Source organism: Pinus tabuliformis, chromosome Q, assembly GCF_031772625.1.
Source record: "Pinus tabuliformis cultivar Carrire ecotype Pingquan chromosome Q, CPIR1, whole genome shotgun sequence".
Classification (NCBI taxonomy): Eukaryota; Viridiplantae; Streptophyta; class Pinopsida; order Pinales; family Pinaceae; genus Pinus; species Pinus tabuliformis.
This window is the reverse complement of record NC_142296.1, coordinates 467881196-467905500: the sequence shown is the minus strand read 5'-3', so window position 1 is coordinate 467905500 and position 24305 is coordinate 467881196. Positions and strand designations below refer to the sequence as shown.

At 34.7% G+C, this 24305-nt stretch overlaps 1 pseudogene; it reads left to right on the top strand.

Annotated features, from left to right (window-relative positions):
• Positions 1-109: 109 nt before the first annotated feature.
• Positions 110-23023, top strand: LOC149220215 (iron-sulfur cluster assembly SufBD family protein ABCI8, chloroplastic pseudogene; annotated as a pseudogene).
• Positions 23024-24305: the final 1282 nt, after the last annotated feature.

Here is a 24305-nt window from a genome sequence, read left to right as displayed (position 1 = left end):
GGAGATGTGACAAGTGGTATCAGAGCCAAGGTTATCAAACTGAGGCCTTTGGAAAACTAATGATTGATATTGTTGTGTATACTCATCAAAAGAAGCAGGAGCAACTACCATGAGAAGGACAAATAATGCTCCCCATAGGAGCTTAGGACCTGCAACTTTCCCTGAGACCAACCCGGAAGTATTGGTGCAGTTGGGAGAAGAACCCTGTAGCGCCAATCCTACAATATTGGAGACTGTGCAAGAATTAAAGAGCAAGATGGCTCGATTGCGAGTTGAAAATGAAAGGTTAATGCTGGAACAGGAGAATATTATGAAAAGTCTGTTAGATAAGCAAAATCAACGTCAGCCGATTCCCAGCCCAGAACATAGGCACATGTCGGGAGAGCAAGAATATCAGACAGAGTATGTGGAAATAGAAGGAGGGGAAGAAAATCAAGAGGAAAAGTTAGATAATGCCTCAGAGCATAAAACACAAAAGAGGTAGAGGACAGAATTGCAAGGAGAATTCTAGAAAATAAAGCTGCCCCTCTTTGATGGCGAACAAGAAGAGGCAGTTGAAGCCTGGCTCATTAATATGAATAAATACTTTCAGCTATATGAATACGATCACAATTTAAAGGCTCGCTTGGCCATTTTCCAGCTGCAAGGGAAAGCCACCCTATGGTGGGAAGAGGTAAAGACCGTATGAGGGGTGAATGAACAGAGCATAACATGGGAAAAGTTTCAAAGATATTTTAAAGAGAGGTATTTAACTGAACGGTTCTACGACAAAAAAGAAAAAGAGTTTCATGACCTACGATTAGGACAATGAATGAGTTCATTACAAAATTTACCTCCTTACTTCGGTATGTTCCTTACATACGAGAAGAGAAGGAAAAAGTGCAACGATTTATCAGTAGTTTACCGTTGTTCATGAAAGAACGTATTGAGTTCGACAACCCGAAAACAATGGATGAGGTCATACGGAAGGCCCAGATATGTTATTAACAAAGTAAATAGAAAGGAGAAGTGATGGGAAAGAAATGGATTGACAAAAAGGGCAATAAGTTTTATGTTGGTAATAAAGGGAACAAGAGCAATATCAATAGAGGACCTCCTAGAGGACAGATAAATAGAAATCTGCAGAGAAATTAGTCCAGATTTAGACCTCCCAATGAACCCAAATCCAATGAGAAATCAGGCAGAACTGAAGTTGAAGCAACAAAAAGACCCCTAATACAATGCTAGGGATGTGGAGGGCCACATTACATTAAGAACTGTCCTAACCACAAGGGCATTGAACAGATTTTGCAGATTCAGGAGGCATCCACAGTAGGAGATGTAGCCAGGAGTATTCTAAAAATCAATGCCACCCTTGAAGATCATCAGGCAGAATACCAGCCAACTATGGTGGAATTCGAAGGTAAAATCTTTGATCATGCTATATCTGTTTTAATTGACCCAGGAGCTATGTTAAGTTATGTTAGTCCTAAAATAGTTGATCAATGTGGTTTACAAGCTGTCAAGTTCAAAAATCCCTGGTTAGTACAACTAGCAATAGGGGCAAAGAGACGTGTGTTGGCCAAGGTCAACAACTGTCCATTAGAAATAGCAGGTCAACCTTTGGTGGTAGATCTAAACGTATTACCCCTAGGGTCATATGATGTTCTAATAGGCATGGACTGGCTGGAGAAGCATTGGTCCCTTATAAACTGTAAAACAAAAGCTATCTGCTACATGGATGAGCAGGGAAACAAATAGGAGATTCAAGGCATTTTGAGACCACTAAAATTACGACCAATAATTGCCTCTCAACTAGCAAAGTGCATTAGAAAATGATGCTAGATTTACGCAATCCGGTGGGATATGCCAACTCAAAAGATAAGTCTGTTTCCTTGGAAAGTATCCCTATGATACAAAATTTTCCAGATGTATTTCCTGAAGAAATTCCAGGGCTACCTCCAAAAAGAGACATAGATTTCACCATTGAACTAGTACCAGGAGTAGCCTCGGTGTCCCGAGCTCCTTATTGTATGAGTATACCAGAGCTGACAGAATTAAAAATGCAATTACAGGAGTTGTTGGATAAAAATTATATCCGCCCAAGTGTATCGCCTTGGGGAGCCCCCATATTGTTCGTCAAAAAGAAGGACGGGACCCTACGTATGTGTATGGATTATCGTCAACTAAATAAGCTAACCATTAAGAACAAGTACCCTTTACCTCGCATAGACGAACTATTTGATCAAGTGAAGGGTGTGATGGTGTTTTCAAAGATTGATCTACGGTTGGGATACCATCAGATCAGAATCAAGGAGGAAGACATAGCTAAAATGACCTTTAGGACCCGCTATGGACATTACGAGTTCGTGGTGTTACCCTTCAGGATGACCAATGCCCCCACAACTTTTATGTGTCTAATGAACAATATATTTCATCAATATTTAGATAAATTTGTATTAATTTTTATTGATGATATACTGATTTATTCCCGAAATATTGAAGAACATAAAGAGCATCTCAGGATAGTGCTGCAGACTCTCAGGGAACATCAATTGTATGCAAAATTTAGCAAGTGTGATTTCTTTAAAGAGCAGATTCAATATTTAGGCCACATCATTACCAAAGACGGAATCGTTGTAGACCCAGAAAAGATAAAGACCATAATGGAATGGCCAGTACCAAAAGACGTGGTAGATATAAGATCTTTTATGGGACTGGTAGGGTATTATAGATGATTTGTTGAAGGATTCTCTAAGGTGGCCTATCCTATTACCTCCCTACAGAAGAAGGGAAAAACCTTTAAATGGACAGCCGAATGCCAACAGAGCTTTGAACAACTCAAGCATTTACTTACCACTGCACCAATCTTAAGCATAGCAGATCCAAGTAAGGACTATGTGGTGTGTACAGACACTAGCAAGGAAGGGGTAGGTGGTGTTTTAATGCAAGAATCTAGAGTAATTTCCTATGAATCTAAGAATTTGAAGGCACGAGAATAAATACTCATCTTATGGATTAGAATTGATAGCCGTTATTCATGCACTAAAAATGTGGCGGCACTATTTGATGGGTAAGAAATTCCTTTTAATGACTGACCATCACAACTTGACTAATTATTTTAAGCAGCCCACTTTGAATGCCAGGCAAGCCAGGTGGGTAGACTTTTTAAGTGGATTTGATTTTGAAATCAAACACTTGAAAGGAAAGGAGAACCGGGTAGCTGATGCCTTAAGTCGAAAGGTACATTGTCTTTATGAAATTTCTTACAGTGAGGTGCGGACCACCTTCAATGAACTAATTAAAGAAGCAGCTGAGCGGGATCCAGAATACCAGTTTTTAGGACAACAAGCTCAAACTACAAACAACCATGAACATTAGCTAGGATATGAAATGAATCCTGCAGGTATGTTGATTTATAAGAAGAGATTGTATGTGCCTAACCAAAACAACATTAAGGATTTGATTTTGGATGAATATCATAAGAGTCCCTATGTAGGACACCCAGGATACCAAAAATTAATTACTGCACTTCGCAAAAAATACTACTGGTCGGGTATGAAAAAGAATGTAGTAGAATATTTGACTCGTTGCCTGGAATGTTAGCAAGTAAAAACATAACACCACAATCCTGCTGGATTACTACATCCATTACCAATCTCGGAATGGAAATGGCAGATGATCTCCCTCGACTTCATCATGGGATTACCCAGATCCAAAAAGCAAAATGATTCAATAATGGTGGTAGTGGACAAATTAAGCAAATCAGCTCATTTCATACCAGTACAATCCACCTACAGGGTAGTACAAATTGCCAACATATTCATGCAGAATATTTTCAGATTACATGGGCTACCAAAAACTATAATTTTTTATCGTGATGTAAAATTTACATCAACCTTCTGGAAAGCTCTGTTTGAAGGGTTAGGTACGTAGTTAAACTTCAGCATTGCCTATCACCCTTAGATGGATAGGTAGACAGAGCGAGTGAATCAGGTGGTGGAAGACATGCTACGAACTTATGTGATGCAACAACCCTCCAAATGGGAAGATTACTTACATCTGGTCGAATTTTCTTACAACAACGGCTATCATACCTCCTTACAAATGAGCCTGTTTGAAGTTTTGTACGGACGTAAGTGCCGCACACCATCCAGTTGGGGAGGACCCGAGGACAAGTTGATGTTGGGACCCGAAATGTTAAAGGAAATGGAAGAAATGGTTAAGAAGGTTCGTTCCAATTTAAGGGCCTCTCAAGATCGACAAAAGAACTTCGCCGATCGAAAAAGGAATTTCAGAGAATTCCAAGTAGGGGATCATGTGTATGTAAGGGTACGCGCCAAAAAGAGTACCTTACAATGGAGCGGGTGTGCTAAATTAGCACCCCAATTTTGTGGTCCATTTCAAATTTTGGCACAGGTGGGGCCAATGGCATACCAGCTTGCCTTGCCTAGCCACATTCAAGTACACATTGTTTTCCATGTATCCATACTAAAAAAATATGTTTATGATCCTAAACATATAACCAGTTGGTAAGATATATAGGTAGAAGAATTTTCTCTAAGCAATTCAAATAATAAATTAATGATAATAAAAAATGACTAAAATTTTCTTCTTATGTAGCTCGAGTCGGAAGGAGAATTCTTGGTTGAACCTCTGGTTATACTCGATCGGAGAGAAGTAATGCTGAAACGAGTTATCACCTAGGTTAAAGTGCAATGTCAGCACTATGGGTCAGATGAGGCCACCTGGAAGGATGAGAAACTCATGAAGGAAGCTTTTTCAGGTTTGTTTTCAGCAGAAAAACATTGAGATGATGTTTGATTTCAGGGGGGGAAGATGTGATGTCCCCAGAGAACTGTAATTATTTTTATTTTACCGTAGTAAAAAAAAAAACTTCATATTATGGTTACTATTTGAATTAAGTATTTAAATTTGATAATTATAAAGAAAACTATTGTGGAGTGTTAACAAATCTTGTAACTTTTCATATCAAGAAAGTTAGGATAGGCAGTTTCTTAACCCTAAATACCTCCCTGATTGTGAATTCTCCAAGGAAAGGACACAAGAGGGTAGACAAGAAGCCTGAGAGTAACAAAGGAGAAGGGGAGAGAATCTGTGCTGAAAGGTCAAGCAGGAAGAGGCTAAGTTTAGTGGTGACTAGATAGTTGTGGCACTGTGAGTGAAGCCTTGCAAGAAGACATCGATCTTGTGAGCAAGCTAGGGAGGAGACTTGGGCCTGAAGGCAAGTCTCATGTTTGGGAGGATTAGAATCTGTTAAATTACAGAGGTGATTTCAATAGTTGGATTTTTCCTTTATTTATTGTTCTCAGGTAAGTAAAATAACTTGGAGAAACTTTATTAAATATGAGATAATAGAGTAAAAGCTCAGTTCTGGAAAAATTCTGTTATTAAAAACTTGGAAATTTAAATACTGTGTAGTAATATCCTAAAGTAGGAGAGTAGCTATTTCCATTAATCATAGAAAGAGAATTTTTCCAGTTCAGATATAAATTTAAGAATGTAGTACAGACTTAGAAAAACTTACTTAGAAAGGAAAGAATTAAACTAAGTAAGAACCAGAATTATAGAGAGAATCTGGGCATAACTTTTTTGACAAGAAAGAAGCACGTATTATTTCCTTGACAGAAATAAAACCACATATTAAATATAGAGGTTCACTTGGGCCGAGGCGTGTCCTATTGTCATCTTTGAGAACCATAATATATATATTATATTACTGATAGGTAACCTGAAAACATATAGTAATGCGGTACTGTACAAGCATCAAGAAAATTCAAGAAGTATCGTAATACACAGATGTTCAACAAATAATCGGGAAGTCAAAACCGGACCCATAGGACCTGGTACATGCATAGGCCAGGGCAAGACTCCCAGTTCTAAGTTCTCATTCTTGCAAATAATAAGCCTGATTACATATAAAATGTTAAAACAAAGAAATTGTGAATTGTAATCTTTAAACCCAGAAAAGCATCGCAAAAAAACTGGAAATGACATAACCAGAACGGAATAAGTCACTGAGAGACTATATATAAAAATTAGAGCCCGATTATTGTGCAAATAATAAAAGAATACCCCGAAAACAGAAAGATGCAGGAGCTACAGGACTTACATGTCAAAGAACGATATTAACCAATTTTAAACTTTTAATTCTTTAGTGTTTTATAACGAGTCGAACTAGCCATGAGAAAAATCATAGAAAGCATTCAATACTAATGGAAGAAGTTCTAGAGTAAATGAGACAATTAAAAAAACACTAGATGAAATTCCATAGTAAATAAGACAATTAAACTAGTAATGTCAAATAATACTAGGGACCTTCTAGTCTAACCCTAAGGGTTTGCTTGATAAACCCCAAAGTTCGGAACAATCACCCGAATGGTCGACAAGTGTTTCCCTTAAACGAAAAATTACATTCAACTTAAATACAAACTAAAACAACGAGTTTTCAAGAGCAAAGCCCTTTTGCTCAGATAATACATATACAGCTGGAGTACCAAGAATAACATAGCGGAAAACTAAAAACCCTTCCGAGAGAATTCATTTAAGGACAAGATTGTTTGTCTCTCTACCTGACCAATAGATGCCCGCAATCAAACAATGAACATACCAGTGAACCCATTGAAGACCTGAGTGTGTAAGTATAAGAAATCGAAGAAAAACAACCTCAGAAATTCGTTGGAATGCGAAGACCTCGCCAGAAGAACTTGCAAACTCCAATACCAAGAATCTGTCAGGAGTTATCATTATAACTACGAACAAGGAAGCTCGAGGAAAGCACAAGGAATTATAAGACATTACTTGAAAGGGCCACGTATGGGTGGTGGATCCACCTATTCAGAGGCCTTCACGGAAGCAAAAAACTGTATTTTTCACTGCTCAAACCACTGAAGGACGAAACCCTGGTATCATAGTCTAAAAACCAGAGAGCCGCGAACTGAATCAATGAAAATAAAACAAGATCTCCATCAATTCCAAATGAAGTTATCAGAAGAGCCATCGTTCGTTGGATTAGCACCATGGTCTGATCATCGTTGATGCAGCGAGGAGAACGAGGCGGGAGGGACAGCTGGAGAGCAGAGGACGAGGGAGTTGAGGCATGCTCCCACCACAACTCGTGGTAGAGCAGAATGACATTAATAATCCCATATAAAGCGTGTAATAACTATGTGTATAATAATCCCATATAAAGCGTGTAATGACTATGTGTATAATTAATCAATAGTACCAAGACTTAATTGTAAACGCATTTAAATATATGCATATGGTACTGTATATAATAATCAACCTTGTAATTAATATATGATTGTTTTATTATGTTCCATAGGTAAGTGCAATTACAATTATCATAAAGAACTATGCTAGAATGTAACAATTTTTTATTATTAGTTATGTTAAATTACAGGGAGATGTGACATAAATATAGCGTGGTTAGGTAAAATTATCTTTATTATTAATTAAAATGAAATTATATTAAATCTCATAATTTTTTAAATAATTAGATAAATAAATTATTAGTTTATATTATTTTGAAGTTGCATAAATACTAGATTATTAAGACGTCCCACTATACCAACCAATTTGTAATTTTCAAAATCACTTTAAGTATATAATATTGTGAGTCATTTCATAATTTCTAAAACTAATATATATATCTTAGTAATTTCATTACTCAGGTGTAATTAAAAAGGTCATCCACAAGCTATGAACAAAGTTTATTTTCAAATTTCATTTTCAGTATAAACCAGATAAATGAGGTAATAAGCCATTCATGAATAAGTTATTAAAAATTTAATAATTGGAAATCGTTTATTGTTTAGATAACTTTTGTTTGATAATTAAAATTCGAAAATAAAAGTATTCATAAAGGCATTGAACACAACTTTTCAAAACAAGTAAAATGTATAAGAATTATATAAATACATCTCCGTCAAAATGCACATTATAATAGTAAGAACATTAGGAAATTAGAGTCACAAATAAGTTCTATAAATGATTGAGAAATTAATTATTAATGTGATATGAATATGATTTCTTAGTTGTACTAGTATTTAAAATGTTAATTTATGGGTAAATTTTAAATTATAATATTGTATTAGTGAGGATTAATCCATATAATAAGTGATAAGGATCAAATCAGTATAACATGTACTATTTTATATAATTATAAGTTATTAAATATTATGTTGAAAATATTAAATTGAACAATTTTATAATGTAAAAAACGAAAATTGTGATTGATCTTTATTTATATTTTTTCCATATAACAATTATATGATTTATATGATTATAGCAATTATATAAATTACATCAAATTAGTTACAAACATTTACTATATATTTTCATCTTCCAAACCATATGGAAATTTTAATCATATTGTAACAGGATATCTTAAAGATTTACTCTCAAACACGCTATAAAGAGGGATTAGAATCTATTTTTCCACACAATAGGACCCTAACCCTAGCTCTTTATTTATTCCATAACATATTAGATTCTCAAAGGTCAAAGTGGTGGAATGAGCATTGTATGAAATTATGACATGGTAAGGTTAAAGTGGCTTTGTGAAAAGAGGATTCCATGAAATTATGATATGATACAATATCCATGATATATATGACATGTGGTTGAGTTCTTTTACTTTTTCAATAAATTGACATAGCTATTATAAATACTTTTTGGAATTTTTGTAGTTGTACCACATTAATAATGATATTTTTATATAATAATCTTGTTACAAACCCAATCCATTTCACATAAGAATTGAAATTTTTTCTCATATACTTATTCTCTTAAAAAAAACTTTATAGTGAGTCATCTTGTGAGGAACCTTTGATATAATCCATTATAATGGATATGAGGAAATATTTGGGTAAGAACATATGAATTTGGACCTAAATATCAATTTTCCATTAGTGGATGTTGGCGTTACTTACCATTATGATGAAAAATTTGAAACTCTTAGTCTTAGTAAGTTTCAAAAATATTTCTTTTGTGGAATCATTAACCATTTTTGGTTTTTTGACTGGATGAGATCAATTAGATAATATGGCACATGCTCATGCTATATAAATATGTATGATATGACTGGATGAGATCAATTAGATAATATGGCACATGCTCATGCTATATAAATATGTATGATATGAACATGAGTTGTGGTTTTTAGGTTATGTGGTATTAGTAAGCTATGGTATTGTAGCAATTTTATTTAGAGATAAAGAATCTCCATGTAAGTAGGGTGAATCTCCATGGTTAAGAATATTTTTACATGTTTTTTAACTGTATATCATATATTAATTAATTTTATAATAATAATAATAAAGTTAAAATTTAGTTAATTTTTATGATTTTTTTAAATCTTGGAAATGTGAGATGTACCGTGAGGTAAGTGTTTTCATGGTTATAGAAATTTACCAACCATTTAATTTATATAGTTGTGCCCTATGGAGGGCTACTAAAAAAAATAGAAATGGAATTTGGTGGCTTGGGATAAGATATACCAATTTAAGAAAAATGGTGGAATATGGCTTAGGAATATGAAACTCTCATCCAAGCTAAGTTCCAAAACATGGTGGAGATGGATTAAAAAACCTGGAAGCCTTATGGAGCAAGATGTGTAAAAATAAGTATGCTACCAACATTGCAAATTCTCAATTCCGGTTCAGCCTCTGCAAAAGGAAGCCCCAACCTTATTCACTAGCGATGAAATATGCAAGACTTGCTTCCACCTCTTATGGTACTGTAGAGAAACCAAGATTGATAGATGATGTCATTTTCTAGTGCAGTTTATGTAGTTCCTTGATCATTTTTTGTTCAGTGTGGATAGTTGAATCAAACTCTTATGTTAATGGAAAATGAAACTCTTGATTCATAGGCAACTCACAAAATTTCATGTCTCGCAAAGTTTCATGGGTTTTTTTTTTGTGTGCCATCAAAACATTTAAAAAGATATTATATTCATAAACATTTTATCTAGTTTCCTACTTTTTTTGTCGCACTAAAAAGTATTTCAATCAATCTGGTTGATGTTGAACTAAAAGTACTATATGAGCAGGAAAACACTTTTATTTATTTATGTTTATATAGTAGAACACAAGTCTTGTTTATATATGTTGGTTGATATATATTTTAATGATGTTCTTGTCAAATAGCCATTTACAATTTTATCTGTGATTGAGAACATGATTTTGTTTTTTACATATAAAAAAATAATTTAGCATTAAATAATAATTTTCAAGTGTTTTCTTGCAAAAAAAAAAGAGAAAAAAAGATGGAACTCATTCAGCACATAAAACAGGACGACAAGGAAGAAAAGGGTTGATTTCAAAGTTTGTGAGTAATTGTTAATATTTCCTTATAACAACTGAAGGTTTCATTTTTTCTATATTTTAAGTTTTTTTACAACAAAAATCCTTGAATGTCTTCAAATAGATGCTAACATACAAAGGTGATCCATCAGAAGAATTGATTGACATTGGGTTAAATAAGGGTTGTGAGTATATGTTAGCATATCAAAAATTAATTGTGGAATATTTAAGTATCTATGTTTCTTTACTTCTTTGAGTTTATAATTATAATACCAAAAAAATCCTTTATATTGAATCTATGATTTATAATGGGGCTTTAAACATGCAGGAAACAAAGTATGGAACTACACCAGAAGAAGACTAATTGCAACAAGGAATGAGACTTGGTTTTGAAACCATGTGCACAGTTTATGAGTCACTTCTTGCTATGGTACATTTTTATTTGATTTAGATTGATGTATATTATTTATTTCAATTTTCATTATTCTCACCAATGTAGATAAACTCATTACACTTTATTTTTATGTTTTCTTAATGGAATTGCAAGATCAAGAAGATGAAAATGATTGATGCAATAAAAAAAAACTCCTCCAAATAAACCAATTCATGTAAGTAGCTTGAGTGCTGACAACAATTCCAATGAAGAATGATGATCGATTTGGATATCAATGCAACCTGTTGTACTTTTTGAAATAATTGTCTGTGAAAATCAGACATTTTGTTTAATGTAATGGACATAGTGTCTTAATCGAAAGACAAGGAGTTACCAATAGTAAACCCATTTTGTATGACAAAGATACTCTTATTTATATATAATAAAATGAATTTTAGTTTATTCTATTTTATTATCCAATGTCGTTGCGAAATGCTATACCACTGATTAAATATATGGATGATTAAATATTATAATGAAGAGATGCGAAATATGATAATATAACTTACTAATCCAAACATAATATACAAATGCAGTAATCAAATTTTGATTTAAGTGAACACTGTTATAAGATATATGTTGATTTTTTGATAAATAACGGACTTAAAAAGTTACAATAATTGCACTATCACAGGTCTATGTTTCCAAAAAAGAGAAAATATCATTCAAAAATCGGCGCATCTATAATATAAAAATGCAACAGCGTGTTATGTGCATCGGTGTGTCATTTTATATAAAATAACTGTGATGACATCTTTTTGCATGCTTTGTGCCTTTTAATAAAATGAGATCACATGTGCATTTATCTCTTCAAACACCAGCATTCTTTGAGATTAATGCCCAGGTGCATTGTAATTCTTAACGCACCCGTGATTTTATATAACTAACTCACCGGTCCTACAAAATATTAGTTCTAGCCTAGTGCATTATGAAAAGTAACAACGTCGGTCCTTTTGTATAACTAACGCACTGTTTCTAAAAACAATATGCGTCAATGCTCCAAGTTTACAAAAAAGCACCGACACGACAATTATATTTTGCTTGCCCCAGTGTCATTCCTTAGAAGAACACCCTAAGAATTTTTTATCTATTACCACCGATGCAGTATATATTACGCATTGGTATTATGCTCATTCAACGACTTGATTCTTTTAGTTATGTATGTCACCCGATACTTTTATATATGTAGCGCACTAGTGTTACTTGTTCCATTAAGCACACTGTAAAAAAGCATCTCCTAGAACCTTTGGCCGCCAAGATTTCTTTAGTTGTGGTAAAGTTCTGTTAAAACCTCCACTAAAACATCTGTTATCCCAAATGGATGTTTTAGCATAAGTTTTTTTGAAGTTTCTTTCTAATTTTATAACACTAAAAATATTCGTTATAACCTCCGCTAGAAGGTATTTTCCTTGTAGTGGGCATTGTAATATCTTATGGCCTCTGCCAAGAGTAATGATTTGAGCTACAATCACCAGCCTAAGAAAAAATTGAAGGGAATGATGAGCACAATAGTTGACCAAGACCAATCTAATTATGATACTTCATAATGCTATTGATAAAACATAGTATTCCATTCGAATATTCATTACAGATATCAGTTGTTTTATCATTTTCAGATGCACTCACCCCCCTAGTCCATAGTTTTGTGACTATTTTTCTAAGAACATGTTGTTTACGTGACTATGGCCATTCCTTTTCCTACTAGGCAATGTGTTCTCATGAGCCTTATCTAGGCATGTGACAGAGTGTATGATCCTAAACCTCATGTTGACATGCCACATGATATGTGCATCCACAAGCCTTTTTTTAGTTTGTTACATGGTGTGGGAACCCTATCCCTAGTATCGACTTGTCACATTGTATATGTTCCAAACATGTTTGACCATCCCCATGAAATCCCCTTATCATGTCAAATTCCTAATGTGTACCAACATACATGTTTTATGTTTCAATCTCGAACTTTCTCATGTCAAGCACATTATGCAAGACTGTAGAAATTCATGCTATGACTTAGGGTCTTACGTTTCCCATGATATTTAGGGATTCAGAAACTCCACTTCCAAGAATATATTTTGATTTTAGCTAGCTACTTCTCATTATTAGTTTTATCCTCATAAACTATCTATTGGTGATCACAAAATCTTGAATAGAAACTTCTTTGTGGAGGAGTAATTTTATACCTTTCTTACCATCCAAAATAACAAGTCTCGGAGTATTGTCCTTGTGAATTTTATAAGGGCATTTGGGACACCATTAGGAATCCATTTTCTTGTTTGGAATTTTCTAACATGCCCTCCTCCCAGGTCTACCCAAGAAACCGATCAACCGGGTAAGCATGCGATGACAGAGGCTACTATAAGGGATTCATCCTCCTTGGTGACGTTGAGGAAATGGATTTGACGAAACACCTTAAACAAACCCATCCACATTAGCAAAAACACCCTTAGAAGACATGTTAGCCACTTAGACATATTTTCCCTGAGCCCCTGTTTTAAGACTTTTAACCCCTGGTCACTCTTATGTTATAGGCATGACATCATCCATAAGCCAAATTCACTCTCACAGGCCTATGTGCGAGCGTCCCTAGACTCCTTTCAATATACCTGTCCCAGTGTCCCCGAGATTTGAGCCGCTTTTCTAACCCAGAATCCCGACCCTTGCCCAAAAATTGTTACAACCTCAAAAATACATCAAAGACATTATGAAAAGATAAAAAAATCAAAAATCAACCTTAGGACTAGGCTTGTGCATCCCCAACCGGGATTGACATTCTGTCAAACACTTGGCATTAATGCAACCTACAGGTCTAGGATACAAGGCAAAGCATGAATGACTGAAAATACTTATGAAACATAATAAGAACAATCACCACCTTCTCCATTGAACTATTATATCATCAATTAGGTCTTTCATCTATCCAGTTAACAATTACAAGTAAATACATGAAATAACCATGACGTGAACCAGTCATATAACCATGCTTATAACCAACATAAAACCATATAAATATCAGAGATATGACAACCATTAAATCCACATATAAACAAGTGAAAAAGTAAGAGAAATTAGCTTTTATTAATCATGGGCAAATCCCACTAGGTTTGGGACTTCCACATACCACCCGACCATAGACATGGCTGAACCAAATCTCTCTTTCTGCCAATCACCCTTGTGCCATATTCCAAACATGAATGTGGGATCTCATAGCAAAACCCATCAAATAACCATCAAGGGAATCTGAAGGTTAAATCACCTCCACCCTCATCAAAGCGTGATCACACCAATCTCACTGCTCCGATCACAATTGAATCAAACTTGGAATGCCATCTAGAATCTGTCACTATCTTTGAGGAATTTGCTGTCTCCTTGTCTCTCAGGCTTTAACGCAATCCAATCCCTGATCACTAGGCCTTAAACTGACCAGTCTCTCAAGATTTACTGCAATCCAAAGCCCGATCACTAGGCCCTAAATAGAGACTTCTCCCTTAGGATTTACCCTGTATCCCGCCAAAACAAGTCAAGGGATTCTTAAGCCTTTGGGAATGAAAATTGAGACCACCTCCGCCCCAGATTCTGAAATCCATCCGGAAAACCAAATATCCAAAACCAAAATAAACATCCCAACACCATGGCACCCGAAAAAAGGCAAGGCTAGGCTGAAAACCACTGTAATAACCCGACAAAACCATGCCATTGACAAAAAGAGAACCATACACCAACATGCAAAGCCATGAATGTCAAAACCAGTTAGGAAATCACACATGCAATATGTTACCTACAAGTGTTCCTGCTAAAGTTGCTTGATCATGCTTTTCCTTGCTTAATCCTTTATTTCCTTCCTTTCCCTTTGCTTACTTTTCCTTCCTTGATCCAAAGCTAGAATGCTCCAAGAAAACTCTAAATGACCAAGAGTATGAGAGAGAGAGAGAGAATAATGAGAGAGCTCCAAACTTGAGCTGACCAAAAGACATACACTAACTAAGCTTGAGCGAAGAGATTAACACTGACTAAGAGCTTGCCAATTGATCCTCAGAAGCCTTTTTATTAATGAGGCCTCCAATTTCTTCATTTTCCATTATTTTCCTTCAATTTCCTCATCACATGCAACCTGTGACCTTTCACCTTAATTTTCTCCTATTTTCCTTTATTTTCACAAATAAATGTGCCAAAAATTAGCCTTTGCTAATTTTGCTTAGCCAAAACATCCATTAAGTGATTCCCACTAGGATATCTTTGCCCAACATTCAAATTGGAATAAGTGTCCCTTGCCCATGGTCTTATTTTTCCTTCATTAACTTTTATTACATGAACTTTCACCAAGGTTTTTACAGAACCCCCCCCCCTCGGGGAACATTGTCCTCAGTGTTAAACCACACCAAGACCTTAGCAAAAGTGTTGAAAACAAATATATTGCCCATGGATCTTTATAACTTAGCTTGTTTCAACATTTACAATGAAAGATCTTCTCAAAAGAAAAATATCATGAGCTTTATAACACAACTCATTACGGTATTTACAATTACCACATATACACATATGCACATTTTCTAAACTAACAAATAAAAGGATTCGAGTCCCGTATCAATCAACAAGGGAATATAGAGGATCACACCTCTACCCTCAAAGTAATACCAAGATTCACCTCCTTCTTAGGAAGTCCAAAATCCACTGCCATAGTCAAATTGCATCTAATGTACAACGCTACAATCCTATGCCACTTTTCCTCTCAGTGAATGGTTACCATCTCATTGTTTCAGAATGCACTCCATTCCATCTGGGAATTCTCATGACCAAAAAATTTTTATCCACGACCTTCCATTCTCTGTTGTACAGTCCCTTAGGAAATCCATTCACCCCCTTCCATGCAGTCACTCACCTTCCAAGTTCCTTGGAATCCCCTAACCCGGGCAATCTATCACTTAGAAAGGTTTCCTCGCATTGGAATATACAAAATCAAGGCATATCCCTTCTTCAAAACCATCATATCAGTCATGGCATGATCATCGCAATAAATGGAATTTTTTGGGTATGATTGTCCCATAATGGCCCTGCTCCTGAGGTGCTTTACCAGTACACTGTTGCATGTTCCAATTTCTTTCAATGTTGCTGTTAATTCTTACAGTCGATTTCAAACACCCAACTGGGCATGTTCATGCATTCCTGTTCCAAGCAAAAAATTTCCGTTAGATTCAAATAAATTGAAATAACCTCAAATCATACCTCATTTGTAATTTGTCAATAAGGTATACTTGCAATCTTGTTCGCTTCCTATCACAACAAGTTAAACTAATTGTTTAATCAAAACATCATGTATAATTATATCACATCTGGTTAGCTCAAAACACAACCATCATAGATCAGCATCACACATCACATGTAACCATCATAAATTAGAGTCATAGATCATATATAATCATCATATACCATAGTCATAAATCACATGCATAATAAAACTGAAATAAAATGTTGATACTTATCCTTTCATCAATCCTTAGTTTCTACCTTTGTCTTTATTCCCTATGCACTCCAGATCATTTTCCACACCAGACAAACATCCTGTGTCTTCTCCTCAACTAGTACCATATGTACTACATGTACACAATACCACTGTTGGCATTATGATGCATATGTTGTACTTGATGGCAACCCTCTCATAGAAGATCATCTCACTTGTATACATTCAGATCAATCCACAGAAGAGATATCAGATATGTCAGAATACATGGATGAAGGACAGTTCAAAGGGATCAGATGACAGTTCACAAGTAAGCTTTGCCATCAAGTCCAAAGAGGGAGATTGTTGGCATTATGGCTAAAGTATTGTCCTTGATGGCAACTCTTACAGGTGATGGATCACTGTACATCCATTCAATAGCAGAGATTGATGATTAGCTCAAAATAATGAAGGAAATAAGAAGTACGCAGATACATAGTACAAAAGGCGCGGACCTGCAGGAATATCATAGATAAAGTGCGTACATACCCGCAGGTACACCATGTAAAAGGTGCGGACCCCAGTTCATGCACTTTCATGCAGTGAAAAAGCATTCTCACGTGGGAATCCAATGGTGGACCATAGTATTTAGCCCGACATATTTGAACCTATGGTTTGGTCAGTGGTATTGTTTTATATTATTATTATTATTATTGAGCCCCATGTTTTTGGGCCCCTTGTATTGGTTATCTATGGTATTGACTCATGGTTTTAGCAAGAGCTTGCCTATATAAAGCAAAGGAGATCATTTGGCTAGACACTTGTGAAATTAGAGGATCTTAAGAGAAGCTAGATCTGAAATTCTTGTAATCGGTTTGTGAGAGAGAGTTGAATCAATATCAAGGAGAAACATGAGAATTACAAGTCGGGTCTACTAATGGGTTGATATCTCCTCGGCGCATGATCAGATCTGTAGATCTGATAGTCTGGGTTATACTTGAAGTCTGAAAATTGTCTATACCCACAGGACTGCAAGTGCAGTGAAAGAAACGTGCGGAGATACGCAGGCGCAGAAGCGTTGCAGGTGCACAGATACGCAGGCGCAGAAGCGCTGCAAGTGCGCAGGTTCGCAGGCCCAGAATTGCAGAAGATGCGGAGGGGCGCAGGCATTCCATTGGACACAGAGCGGAGGTGCGCAAGAAGTCCGTGAGACACAGTGCGTGGATGCGCAGGAAAGCAGTTGGAAACAGTGCGGATGTACGCAGGTGTTCTATGGGTGAAGTTGCGGACTTTTCATGAAATCTATTTAGCTGCCCCTGTTTATTATTGTTGTGTTCTGGGTTTTGAAGTGATGTATGGTATTATGTTCTGATAACCGCAGTAATTGATTGAATGATTATGATTAGCCTCAGTATTGATAGATGAATGGATCAGGTTCATAATGACTTATCCTTATATGATCTGGTGGACTAGATCTGGTTGATAACTCTCATTGTATATGTATTGATCTGGTGATTGGGTGATTCAGAAGGTTGTTTGATTATGAGCTTCAATGTTGTTGTTGGGTCCAGTATGAAAATTGGATGAAATGTGGCCTTTCAGATTATGTGTTGTGCTTCAGTGTATCCAGTCTGAAAATTGATGAAACGTGGTACCTGGAGGAGAGAAGATTGTAGGTCAGCACCTACGTACTAGTATCTAAGCTAGTACAAGAGCTAAAGGAAATCTTTGGAGCATTGTAGCAGGTAGCAGCCTGCGTACTAGTAAATGGATCGGCTAGTACAAGAGAAAAGGGGGTTGTAGCTCCCGTACTGGAATAAGACTGCACCAATACAAAATATTGTAAAAGGATTTTCTTATTAAGAAGAAGATTGAGATGACTTGCAGCAGGTGGTTTTCTCCCGCATTGGGTTTCCACCTTATATCATGGTGTTCATGTGTGTGCCTTATGTGTGATGATCTACTCTATGTTACTGCATCTGTTAACTGATAATATGGTTGATAATGTTCTAATGCACTCATTGAAGATCAATTAACTTAATCATAAGAAGTTGTGGAAGTAGAATATATGAATCAGAGTTTGGAAATGAAAAAGTTTTATTGACTTGATAATACTGATTCACCCCCCCCCCCCTCTCAGTATTATTTCCAACAACCACCTGTACATTGCAACCACCTGCACAACATGTGCACAACATCACATGTACATGGCAACACCTACTCAACATGTATACAACACCACATGTCAACTGCACCACTCACTAGTATAAAATGAGAAATTAGTGACTAGGTGACTAAAAACATTAGTCATCGCATCTTTTCCCAGTGAAATACTACCAAAAATGAGCAATCTTAAGTGACTAAACTAAAAACAACTAACATAAATCATTAATTTAGTCACAGGTTAAAATATGTGACTAGCTAATAAGTAATACAACTAAAAATGACTAACATGAATGACTAATTTAGTCTAAGAACAAAAATACAACTAACTAACAAGTACTACAATAATATGAATAAGTTTTTTAAGTTAGGCATCTTAATTGTGTCAAGCAATCTAAACTTACAAGTGATAGGGGATTGAAAGGCTGTTAAAGATTGGTTGAAAGGTTATCATTCCTTAAACACTTCTTCATCCTCACATGATGTATAGGTGAGCCAAATTTGCATTATTTATCTCTAATAATTTGTAATTTTAAAAATATTTTTTTAATAAAAAATATATTTTATGTATTTATTAAAAATATATTCATTGAATCTAATTGGATCTAGTTCCAATTTAAAATTAATTTGAAGAGCAATTTTATTTTTTAAGACTATAATATCAAATACAAACTACTTTAATTTCATATTAACCGACCTAGATCCATCTTAACCCCAAATCTATCAAGCACCGAGAGGGATCCAATCTCTCGAGGTGCAAACTTTTTTTTATAGTGCAAAACTTGAGGAAAGGTTTGCAACTTGAGAGATTAGATTCCTCTCAGAACTTGATATTTATAGGGTTAATATGGATCTAGGTTGGTTATATAATACTATATAATATTTGTATTTGTATTTGTGTCTCTTTGTTATTCCCTCTCTCTATCTCACCCCCCCAAACATACACACACTCTCTCTCCCTCTCTTCTGCTTGTCTGTTTATCTCTCTCTTCCCCTTCTCTCCCTCTCTATCTAAATCCTTCTCTCTATTCCCTCCCACTCTCCTCTCTCCCTCACTCTTTCTCCATGAATACCTTGTCACCCACTCTCTCTCCATCTTTATCCCTTTATGTTTTTCTTGTTACCTCCCTCTCCCGTCCCCTCCAATTCCATCTCTCTCTCCTCATCTCTATCTTCCTTCCTCTCTATCCGTTATCTCCCACCTCCCTCTATCTCTCCCCCCAAATCACTCTCTCTCTCTCTCTCTCTCTCTTCCATCCAACTCTATCACTATCTCCCCCCTCCTTATCCTTCTCCATCTCTCTCCCTTTCCCTTCTCTCCCTATCTCTATCGTCTCCTCTTATTTATATTCCCTCCCCTCCTCTCTCCCTCACTCTCTCTCCATCTCTCCCTTCTCACTCCTCTCTCTCTCTCCACCTCTATCTCTCTATGTATTTGTTCTTTCCTCCCTCTCTCTACCACTCCAACTCCATCTCTCTCTCTCTCTCTCTCTCTCTCTCTCTCTCTCTCTCTCTCTCTCTCTTCCTTCCTCTCGCTCCCTCTCTCCCACCTCACTCTCTCTCCCCCCCCCGTCACTCTCTCTCTTTGCCCCCTACCCAACTCTCTCTTAAATTTGATCACATTGTATTGTGTTTAAGAGATTACCTAAATTAAAAAAACTTAATTGGTTGTAAAGTATTAAACCTATATTTTGGATAAATCATGTCAAAGAAAATAAAATAATGAAAAACTTCAAAAAATCATGCACTATATTTAATCTATTATAATTATTGAATTTGCTTGCTCTCATCCCTTGGATCTGTAGCTAAGATGGATCTATGTTGGTTATATATATATATATATATATATATATATATATATATATATAAAGAAATTACATAGATCCATCTTAGATTAATTTTATTAAAAGCTTAATTTAATTTCTATGGGAATACTTTTAGTAGTGGTTAGGATAGAGGGTTTAGATATATCTCAAATTGTAAAATTTTCCCTTTTAGATTCAATTAAAAAAAAGTTGTAAAATTAAATTAAATTAAAATATTTTTACTATGAAATAAGTTATGGTTTTTTGGCATGTGGCATTGATAAGCCATGGTATTGTAACAAAGTTTATTTACAAGTTAATATGCATGGTAAAGTGAGGGTGAATATGCATGGTTATAAAATATTTTGATTGTGAAATAATTTATGTTTTTTGGGCATGTGGTATTGATAATCCATGGTATTGACCCATGGTATTGTAACAAAGGCTACTTTTTACAATTTAATAATATATATCATAATGTGGGGGTGAATATCCATGGTTAAGAATCTTTTCATATTGTTATAAAATATTTTGGTTGTGAAAGAAGTTATGGTTTTTGGACTTGTAGTATTGATAAGCCATGATATTGGCCCATGGTATTGTAACGAGGTCTATTGGCAAGTTAATAACAAATTGAATTTTATTATTTTTATTAATTTAACTTTTTATAATTAAGGCCATATTTAAATGTTTACACTCATCCCAACATCATTTTTAACCTTTGTTTTAATAACAAATTCTTATTAAAAATAATTTATTTAACCGAATTGCAATTTATATATTTTATTTTATATTATAAATATTTCTTTTCTTTTTCATTTCCATTTTAGCCCTGGGTTCAAATAAAATATTCACAGAATACAATATCACATTGTAGCACTGCATTTTTCTCTGCTTTGTTGATATCTGCATGGAAATGCCAGACGTGATCTATGGATTTCATGGGATTCAAACCCCAAATGGAGTTTTCCTGGGAAACACCTTAGGATAACATCAACGATTATATGGAAGGGCAAGGTCATTGGGCCTGGATATTTTGACCATTTGTGCATAGGTATGAATTTGGACTCTGGAGAGTTATTTCTTTTTACTAAAGATGATTTTTTTTTCTTATCGTTAAATAATTTCAAGGGTTTATATGATCAAAGCATAAATTTCATCTATAGTTGATGGTTTAATGATTATGATAATGCACATCTTGATTACTACCAACAATTCATCAAAAGACAATGCACATGTAAGCATTTTGCATGTCCTTATTGTACAAAGGATTTAATGATTATAATAATGCAGATCTTGATTGCAGCCTACAATTCATCAAAAGACAATGGACAAGTAAGAATTTTGCATGTCCTTATTATACAAATTAGTTTGCTCCATAAATTTTCTAGAGTCAAAATGCATGAAACTTTATTGTTTCTTTTCACCTTTATTTTAGTGGTTGATTGTTTGTGTAATGGACTCTACCATGCCCAAATTCAAAGGACTCGAGTGATGCAAGCAAATTTTCTAGTAGGATGAAAATACTAGACCTTCCTAAAACTTTTTTACATGAAATTAAAATTTCTTGTAATCATGAACATAAAATATTTTATGTTTCATCCTTAGATTCTGATATCAATGCCTACAATTTTAAACCATGTTACTATATTTTAATTAGAATATACTTATATCGGTTAAACCTTACAACTCTCCAAAGCTTAGGTTAATTTTAGCTAAAAATAAGGAATCCGAATGGCTTTTTCAATTTATACTCAATGCTTACAGAAAATGATTAAAAATGGAAGAACCTAAACAGTGTGATAACTTTTACCCACCCATCAATTTCCAAGACCTTTTTTATTATTCTGAACCTAAATAGGGAGAGTGGAATAAGAAGAGGAGCCTAGATGAGGTAGATCCTGACCTTCTTGATACTTTTCAAAAGTTGGGCATGCCCTTGACTAGAAGAAGAGATTGACCAACATTGTTGTAGATGTTGTTTTTTAAGGTGTTTTCATTGCTACCATGCATAGGTAGACTCTATAGGTAGTCGAGGTTATATTTTTTTCGTTATAAGAGGTAATTCGGGAGTATCTTTATCTAGTTAGAAAGTAGCTTGGCAGGGTTGTTCCTCCTGCTGATAACTATTATGTTGCATTGTATTTTTTTTTATAGTGATAGCTCTTTCTATTAAATCCCCAAGCACACATTGTCACCCATTGAAATATCCACTTATTTAAGGATGAATGAGATGCAAACCAAGCAGTTTGAGATGACTCTTATTGTTCTAGATGAGAGGAGTTATGTGAGGTGAAAGGAGTTCAGTGACATATATTGAAGGATGCACTGCACCATTTTATGACACCAATCATCTCCATGCCACAATAGTGGATCTCTATTGCACCAAGGGAGAAACGATAAAGTATTCCACTTTAAATAATTGGTATGCCAGGGACGAGGAAGAAAGACATGGGATTTATAATTTTATTATGAAAAGAGGTTTATGCGATGGAGACAAATCAAGGATTTTGTGGACCTGAGTAGAGATAGGTTTGACATCACGTGGAAATACTCAAATATTGTTTTGAAAGGTGATGATGCAATTTGAGAGTTCTATTCTGTTGCCTTGAAAAATAACTATCAATAGGGGGGGACAAAGATGATCCATATAGGAAAGAATTGCAGGAGTAGGATTGTTTCGAAAATTATATATATAGGAAAGTCAAGGAACTACTACAGAGGATTAGTGCAGGTGCAACCAAATTCTCAAAATGCGAGGATATTTTCACAGTGTGATTTGATGCTCATCAGTGACTAGGCAGTTGCAAATAATTATCGTTACATTCATGTACAATTTGAGTTGCATTCTAAAGTCTCTAATTATTTCATTTATTGATAGTCCTTCTTCTATCCTCATATTTCTTAATTTCATTGTGGTAGGATTGGAATGGGTTAAAAAATCAAGTATATCATTGAGTAAAATAGACACCCACATGTCACTACATGTCATTGTGCATAATCTCTATTTTTATATAATTAGAAGTGAGAAATATGATGTGTGCCCAACTAAAAATCCTAGTAGGAATGATGAATCTAGTCTTAGCATGGAAATCTAAACCAACAATCATAAAATATCAAAAAATTTGTGACACTAATTAAAAATCACAATAAAAGATTCTATGCCAACGTTGTCTATTTAGTGCATGATACTACTAATATTTCATAATTTTCAGAGATGGTGGATGTCATGACGATGCCTTCAAGAAAACTTATTGACTTGAAGATAAGATGGTCAATGAATCTATTTTCTAAATATGGAAAATTTAGGTAATTAAAACAAGTTTGAATTTCACTACAAACAACACCCCCACATCATTTTGTTTCTAGTTGTACAAGCTAATATTGAATAAAATTATGAGAAATTCCATTTAAATTGATCATACATAAAATAAAAAACAAGGTTGATTCTTTTAAGATCTATATCCATCATTAAATATAATATATGACAAGGATGGGTCATAATTTTAAAGGCTATATCCATCACCAACTATCAGATAAGATTTAATGAGATGAGAAATTTTTTGTCTTGATATAACATGTAAACACCATATTACTTATAAATCATGAATATTGTATCTTATTGTGCATATGTTAATTGTATAACTTCAATCTGGGTAATTTTTGACATTTAAATTGTCAAATATGTAGAAGTTATATTACACTAGCTTAAATCCGCACACAAATAAAAAATGAGAAATTTGGTAGGGGAATGAGTAAGAATTTTCACACTGGTTTAAAATTTCCCCTTGGTTGTTTAAGAACCAATTCATTGCTATTTTTCAAGGAGTATTAAGTTATTACCCGAAGATAAAAAAATGTTAGTCTCTTAAGTGACTGAAAAAGGATATTTAGAATGTTATATAGAAGTTACATTTCACGTAACTATAATATTCAAACTCCATTTTTTATATAGAAGTTACATTTCATGTAGCTATAGAAGTTACATTTACATGTTTTAGATAGAAGTTACATTTCACATAGCTATATCTACACTGACATATTCCAACTCCATTTTTTCACACTTTTCAACATTTTAAAGGTTTGCCTATTTTAATGTGATTATGCAATTAGATAGTTGGTATTGTTTAAGACATCTGCTATTTGCAAAATTTTGAATA